The sequence below is a fragment of the Glycine soja genome, chromosome 19 (genome assembly GCF_004193775.1).
Source record: "Glycine soja cultivar W05 chromosome 19, ASM419377v2, whole genome shotgun sequence".
Classification (NCBI taxonomy): Eukaryota; Viridiplantae; Streptophyta; class Magnoliopsida; order Fabales; family Fabaceae; genus Glycine; species Glycine soja.
The window spans coordinates 6,086,717-6,094,408 of NC_041020.1; positions in this window are offsets into that span (position 1 = coordinate 6,086,717).

Genomic DNA, 7,692 nt, shown 5'->3' on the forward strand with positions numbered 1-7,692 from the left:
AATTCCTATTCATGGTTATGGTCAAACTAACTTGCCTTCCCCACATCCTTCTTTAGCCTTGAAAAATGTCCTTCATGCTCCTAAATTAATCAAAAACTTAGTGTTAGTTAGAAAATTTACCACTGATAACTCTGTGACTGTTGAATTTGATTCCTTTGGGTTTTCTGTGAAGGATTTTTAGACAGGGATGCCTCTAATGAGGTGTGAGAGTCGGGGTGTACTTTTTCCTATCACCGAGTCCACCACTCCAGCCACTTCTTCCTCTACTTTTGCTGCCTTAGCTCCTTCTCTTTGGCATGAGCGGTTGGGACACCCGGGAGTATCTATCTTGCATTCTCTTAGGAAGAATAAATTTATTGAATGTAATCAAATTAGAGATTCTCGTATTTGTCATTCATGTTCTCTTGGAAAACATATTAAGTTACCTTTTGTTTTGTCACATTCTCATACTCTTATGCCATTTGATATTGTTCACATTGATCTTTGGACATCACCAGTTTTGAGTTCCTTAGGGCACCGATATTATATCTTGTTGTTAGATGATTACTCTAAATTTTGTAAATCATGAAGATTTTGATGATATCAAGAAGAATTTGCTTGAGAAAGAGGGAGATGTAAATCATGCAAGCTTTGATGATGTCGAGAAGAAATCACATGTTTGTCATCATAAAAAAGGGGGAGAATGTGAATGTATGTATACATGATTTTGATGATGTCAAAGAAGAATCTAACAAGGCTGCTTCAAATGATAAGCATTTGCTTCAAGAATAATTCAAGATTGCTTCAACAAACAAAGCCTTGTTTCAAGATTCACTAAAGACCAAGCCTTGCCTTAAAACAATGTGCTTTCAAGACATGCAAGGCTCTGGTAATCGATTACCAGGAAGTGTAATCGATTACCAGAAGACAGGGTTGAGAAATAGCTGTTGAAAAATGTTTTGAATTTGAATTTTCAACATGTAATCGATTACCATATGTCTGTAATCGATTACCAGCAACGAAACTTTGGAAATTCAAATTCAAAAGTCATAACCCTTCAAATTATAACTGTGTAATCGATTACACAAACATTGTAATCGATTACCAGTGGAAAGTTTTCAGAAAATCTGCCAACAGTCACATCTTTTCATTAGATTTGTGAATGGTCATCAAAGGCCTATAAATAGGTGACTTGGGCACAAATTTTAGAGAGAGAGTTTTGCTGGTCCAAAATGTCTTATCCTCTCAAAAGAAAATGAGAGAGATTCCAAGAGAACTTCATTGTCAAATGCTCTCTCAAAGAACTCTTGGGCAAACACTTGCACATCCATTAAGAGTTCATCCATGGATCTTCATTGTAATATTCTTCTCTTGAAGAGAGAATTCTTCTTTTATTCTTCTTATTCAATGAGATTGGTTAAGAGATTGTGAGTCTCTTGTTGTAAAGCATCTGAACACAAGGGATGGGTTGTCCCTGTGTGGTTCAGACTTTGTAAAGGATTTTACAAAGATAGTGGAAATCTCAAGTGGGTTGCTTGAGTACTGGACGTAGGCACGGGTTGTGGCCGAACCAGTATAAAACTGTGTTTGCATTCTCTCTTCCCTTATCTTATTTATTTTGTTGCAATCAATTGTGTCTTGCATGTTTAAAGAACATTGTTAAATTGATTGTTGTTGCTTCTTCTATATTCTAAGCCTATCCCTCTTAAGATTATTGAGGCCACAAGGTCCAACAAATTTTTTTGGACTTTTCCTTTGTCAAACAAATCAAATGCTTATTCCACATTCATAAATTGTAGAACCTTCATCCGAACTCAATTCGAACGGGAAGTAAAGAATATACAATGTGATAATAGTAAAGAGTTTGATAATAAGCCTTTTTAGGATTTTTGTAAAGTGAATGGTATTTCTTTCTGATTGTCTTGTCCTCATACTTCTCCTCAAAATGGGAAAGCCGAAAGGACAATTCATACAATTAACAATATTGTTCGTACTTCACTTGCCCATGCGTCATTACCTCCTTCCTTTTGGCATCATGCCTTGCAAATGGCGACTTACCTTCTCAATATTCTTCCTCATAAGTTATTGAACTATAAATATCCTCTTAGGATTCTTTATCATAAGGATCCAACCTATTCTCATCTTCGGGTTTTTGGGTGTTTATGTTATCCTCTATTTCCTTCCACTACCATAAATAAACTTCAACCCTGCTCTACTCCATGTTTTTTTTTTGGGATATCCTTCGAATCACCGTGGTTATAAATGCTATGACTTATCTTCTGGGAAAATAATTATAAGTCCTCATGTCATTTTCGATGAGACACAATTTCCATTTGCTAAATTACATACTCCTCATATTCAGACTTATGATTTCTTAGATGATGGTCCAAACCCATACGTGGTCCATCATTTAGTGTCTCAATCCACTACTCCTAATGCTCAAACTCCTGGTCTAGTTCCATTCGGGCCCAACTCCCCTAATATTGCAACCGGCCCAACCATTGAGCCAAAGAAGAATATTGTTAATTGTACGAATTGTCCAGCGACTGCTTCCCCTCCTCCTAGTCCAGCCCTTTCTTCACATCCCAGCCCACCTCCTCAGGCTATTACACGTAGCCAACATGGGATAGTTAAGCCAAAGAAGATCTTTAATCTTCATACCACTGTTGCTAAATCCCCTCTGCCACGTAACCCCGTGTCAGCCCTTCGGGACCCGAATTGGAAAAAGGCTATGGATGATGAATTTGATGCTCTTATTAAAAATAAGACGTGGGAGTTGTGCCCCGTCCACCTGATGTTAATGTAATTTGGTCATTGTGGATTTTTGCTCATAAAGAAAAATCTTATAGTTCTTTTGAGAGGCATAAAGCCCGTCTTGTAGGTGATGGCAAAACTCAACAGGTTGGCGTAGATTGTGGTGACACATTTAGTCCAGTGGTCAAACCAGCAACTATTCGCACAGTTCTGAGTCTGGCTTTGTCTAAGGCATGGTCCATTCAACAACTTGACGTCAAAAATACCTTTTTACATGGTGAACTTAATGAGACTGTCTACATGCATCAGCTTATGGGTTTAAGGGACCCGCAAAAACCTAATCATGTTTATCGATTAAAGAAGTCTTTATACGGGCTTAAGCAGGCACCGTGGGATTGGTATAAGAGATTTGCTGATTTTGTTCATACACTCGGGTTTTCTCATAGCACTTCGGATCATTCTCTTTTCATCTATTGACAAGGTACTTCTATAGCTTATATTTTGTTATATGTGGATGACATCATTTTGACTGCTTCCTCTAATGAGCTTCGTAAGTCCATTATTACCCTTCTTAGCTCGGAATTTGCTATGAAGGACTTGGGACAGTTGAGCTATTTTTTGGGCATTGCTGTAACTCATCATGCAGGTGATTTGTTTTTATCTCAAAAGAAATATGCCATGGAGATTATTGATCATGCTGGCATGTCTTCTTGTAAGTCATCACCTACCCCTGTTGATACTAAACTAAAGCTTAGTGCTACATCAAGCACTCCATTTGAGGATCCGACTCTCTACAGGAGCCTTGTTGGGGCTCTACAATACCTTACTTTTACCAGACCTGACATTACATATGCAGTGCAACAATTGTGCTTATTCATGCATGACCCAAAGGATGAGCACATGCACGCTCTCAAGCGCATATTGTGCTACATTCAGGGTACTATAGACCATGGTCTTCATCTTTATCCATCATCTACATCTACTCTTGTTTCTTATACGGATGCTAATTGGGGTGGATGCCCAGATAGGAGACGATCTACTTTTGGGTATTGTGTATTTCTTGGTGATAATTTGATCTCTTGGTCAGCTAAACGACAGGCTACTTTGTCCAGGTCTAGTGCAGAGGCTGAATACCGAGGGGTTGCCAATGTAGTTTTAGAGTCATGTTGGTTGCAAAATCTGCTTTTGGAGCATCATTGTCCGATCCAGAAGGCTACATTGGTTTATTGTGATAATGTAAGTGCGATATATCTTGCGGGTAATCCGGTTCAACATCAACGCACTAAACACATTGACATGGATATACATTTTGTTCGTGAAAAGGTTGCTCGTGGTCAAGTTCGAGTTTTACATGTCCCGTCTCGTTATCAGATTGCAGACATATTTACCAAAGGACTTCCTTTGGTGTTATTTGAGGATTTTCGAGATAGTTTCAGTGTCCGTCGACCTCCCGCTTCGACTTCGGGGGTGTGTTCAAAGATATGATAATATATTCTGATTTTATATAGTTGTTATATCTATTAGATTTATCTTTAATTATATCTTTAGCTATTAGGTTTATCTTCGGTTTTATAGTTGTTATATCTATTAGATTTATCTTTAGCTTATATATCTGTCGCTTGTAATCTTGTATATAAGCGAATGGTGCTTAATGAATTATTTAAGGAAACAATTTCTTTCACAATCAATTAGTAAATCTAAAACATATATGTCTTTATCATCAACCAATCGTGTGGAAATAGAGTTATTTTAGACAAATTCATATGCTTTTCACTTCAATGGATGGTGTTGTTATCTTTCTATCTCTTCACTCACGTGTACGTATAGTAAAAATTATTTTTAAAAAAAACATGTGAATTAATTGAGAGAAAGATTTTAATGTCATCAAAGGAGTCAAATAAAAGATGACCAAAGGAGAATGAATTAATAGAGTTGGAAAGAAGGATGAAGAAAAAAAGAAAGAAGTGTGAAAATGGGAGAGGTAGAGAGAGCATATGATATGAAATTTTGTTTCCAATCTAAATTTAAAATAAAAAAGAAGAGTATTAGAAGTTATTGCACCAAAATTTAATTATTTTAACTGTGACATCGATTCAATTGATTGATATACTTATAAACTGAGTTTGATACCGTGACATCGATTTGAGTGAAAATGTTATAAATTATTTTTAAAAATTAAACAATTATTAAAAATATGATTTCTAGCCATCAATATTTTTTTGAGCAACCTACCAATCAATTATTAACAACCGTTAAAATTATATTTATAGATTATGAATTCTTTTATAGGTTGTACGAATTATAATAATAATTATGACAAAAGTACAATAGAAATAAAAACATAATACAGTTATAAATATCTAAGGTCTTACATTTTTATGAATTTAAAAACAAAAAATATCATCAATAGAAGTATTATTATTTCAAAGCCAAATTATTGTAATTTAAAAATATAATTAATGATTGATCAATTATTATAATTTAATTAATTAATTAATTAATTTTGACATATTTATTAAATAAATTATCAGTGAATTTATATATAAGGATGTACAAATCATTAATTTTGTGATAATAATATTATATTGCACAAAGCAACCTAACAATCAGATATTTCAATTGAAATAAATGACCATTAATTAGAAAAAAATGATATATACTCCATCAATAAAAAAATGAAATGAAATGAAATATATTCTATGTGTATTTTTCCATATTTTTTTAAATGAATTTATTGTGTAGAACTTATGAGGAAGTTATGTGTAAATTTTCTTTTTAAGATATTATTTTCGTATTATACAGTACAAAATATTTTGACTTTCAATTGTTATTGTTTAATATAGAACAATGTTTACTTAAACATTTTGCTTTTGATATTGAGTGGAACAAAAAAAAAATTCAAAATAACAGTTACCATGCTAAAATCCTTGTCTTCACTAATTAAAAGTGCGTCAAAGGAACATATTTAGTTATTCATAGTTTTTTTAAATGTCCTTAATTTCACTTTCTTTGCTTTTTGTTAATCAGTAGCCTTTGTTCTCTTAAAAATAACATCAAAATATTTATAAGTATATTTTTCAAAGGATATAATAGTAATAAAATTGAGGAGTAAAAAAAGAAACATGATTAGATATTCATACAGGAATAACATAATGGCATGATTTATTATTTATGGGAGTATTCCTATCTTAGAGCATCTTCAATGCTCATTATTTAACGAATGGTTTATTTTTAGATATTATTGTTAATTTTTTTTACTATTGTAGATTATTTATATGTCACATTAAATTGTTTAAAATTAAACTATAATTATATATATATAATAATAATTACTTATGAGAAAAAATATTTTCTTATTATTTAAGAATTACTTATTGAAACAAAAAATATATAAATTATTTAATTATAATGTGATATTATAAAGACTAATTAACATAAGATAAACAATTAAAAATAAATTATCTAACCCATTAGAAATGGTCTTAAGCTTTACAGATGCAAGAGTTAATGGGATATATTTTTTTGTTGAAGGGATTATTGATTGGACCATATATGATATTCCAAAGTGAATGAAACCCTAATGGGGACAATTGCCCCCACAACTATAGCCGTGATCCGTCCCTGATTTTTTCTATAGTAAATAATGTGATGTAATATTTTAAATGAAAATATTGACATAGAAATCTTCTAGTGAACTCTTAAGCTAAATGTCGTAAGAATATTTACCTTTATAAATTCTCTTTAGTAACTTTCTAAATGGACATTATTAGATTTTTTATCAAATTTAATTTCTTTGCTTAAATCATTTTCATGACTGTTTAGCTGAAGTTACGTATTGGAGCATCTCTCAATTCTATATGACAATCATTTCTGGGAGTACCATTTGAACTAACTTTTTTCTTGGTGGGGTTCTCGTAGGGTTCCATCATTCATGACAACCCGAAACTATGTCCAAAGTTTGGTGGTTAAGATATCGGTTTCTGTATAATTATTTGATGATAACTTTTGATTCATAATTATTCGATGATAATTAATCAAGCGGAAGCTTTAACTTTAGCCACAAATAATTGAATTCAATAATAATAATAATAGTAATAATAAATATTATTATTATTATTATTATTATCGGAAACATCTGGTTCAAATAAAAGGGAATCAAATTCTCTAAACATGCAGTTTAAGATATATGTGTATGAAAAAAAATCAGAAGAAATCCTTTTTTTAACAGTTGACTATATAAGATAAATTAGTGTATATATCACTTCTCCGGATAAGGCCTACTACCTACTAGTAAAATATGCATTGGAAATATAGTTTTTTTTTTTTTAAATCTAAATTATCGATATGACTGTAAATATACGTTCAATCCTTTACTTTAAAGAGAGAAATGTGAGTAAGATAGAAACCACTTCACTTTTCAGTACAATATTTATATATGAATGAATTTGGCATATATCAAAAAATTATTATTATTATTATATAAAGAATAATATGACCCATGTGACAACATAGGTCAACGCATGTTTCATAAAAATCGTTAAATTTTTTTAACCAACATGAACTTAATAATCCTGTTATACTTACCACAAAATTTAGGGTTCAAATTTTTAAGAAGACAATTAATGTCATTTTCGTTATTAGAACACTAAATTAATGCTAGCTTAGACAAAAATATCACAACTTAAATCCGTGTAAATTTAAAAAAGAAGAGTTTACTCTTAAATTAAAACTTGAACATATATGCAAAGCTAAAGGGAAAGCTTTTGTGTTATAAAAAAAGAAAAAGGGCAAAGCTCATGGAATCATATATTGCTCATGACTCATGAGTTTTTGAATTTGTTCTGAAAGTGAAAAGTGTCAACCCTCCAGCAATCATTAGGCTTGAATACTTTTGATATGAGTCATCTCGATCGTGGTGGTAATTTCTCTTGAAATGATTGTGGTTCATCTATGAATCTG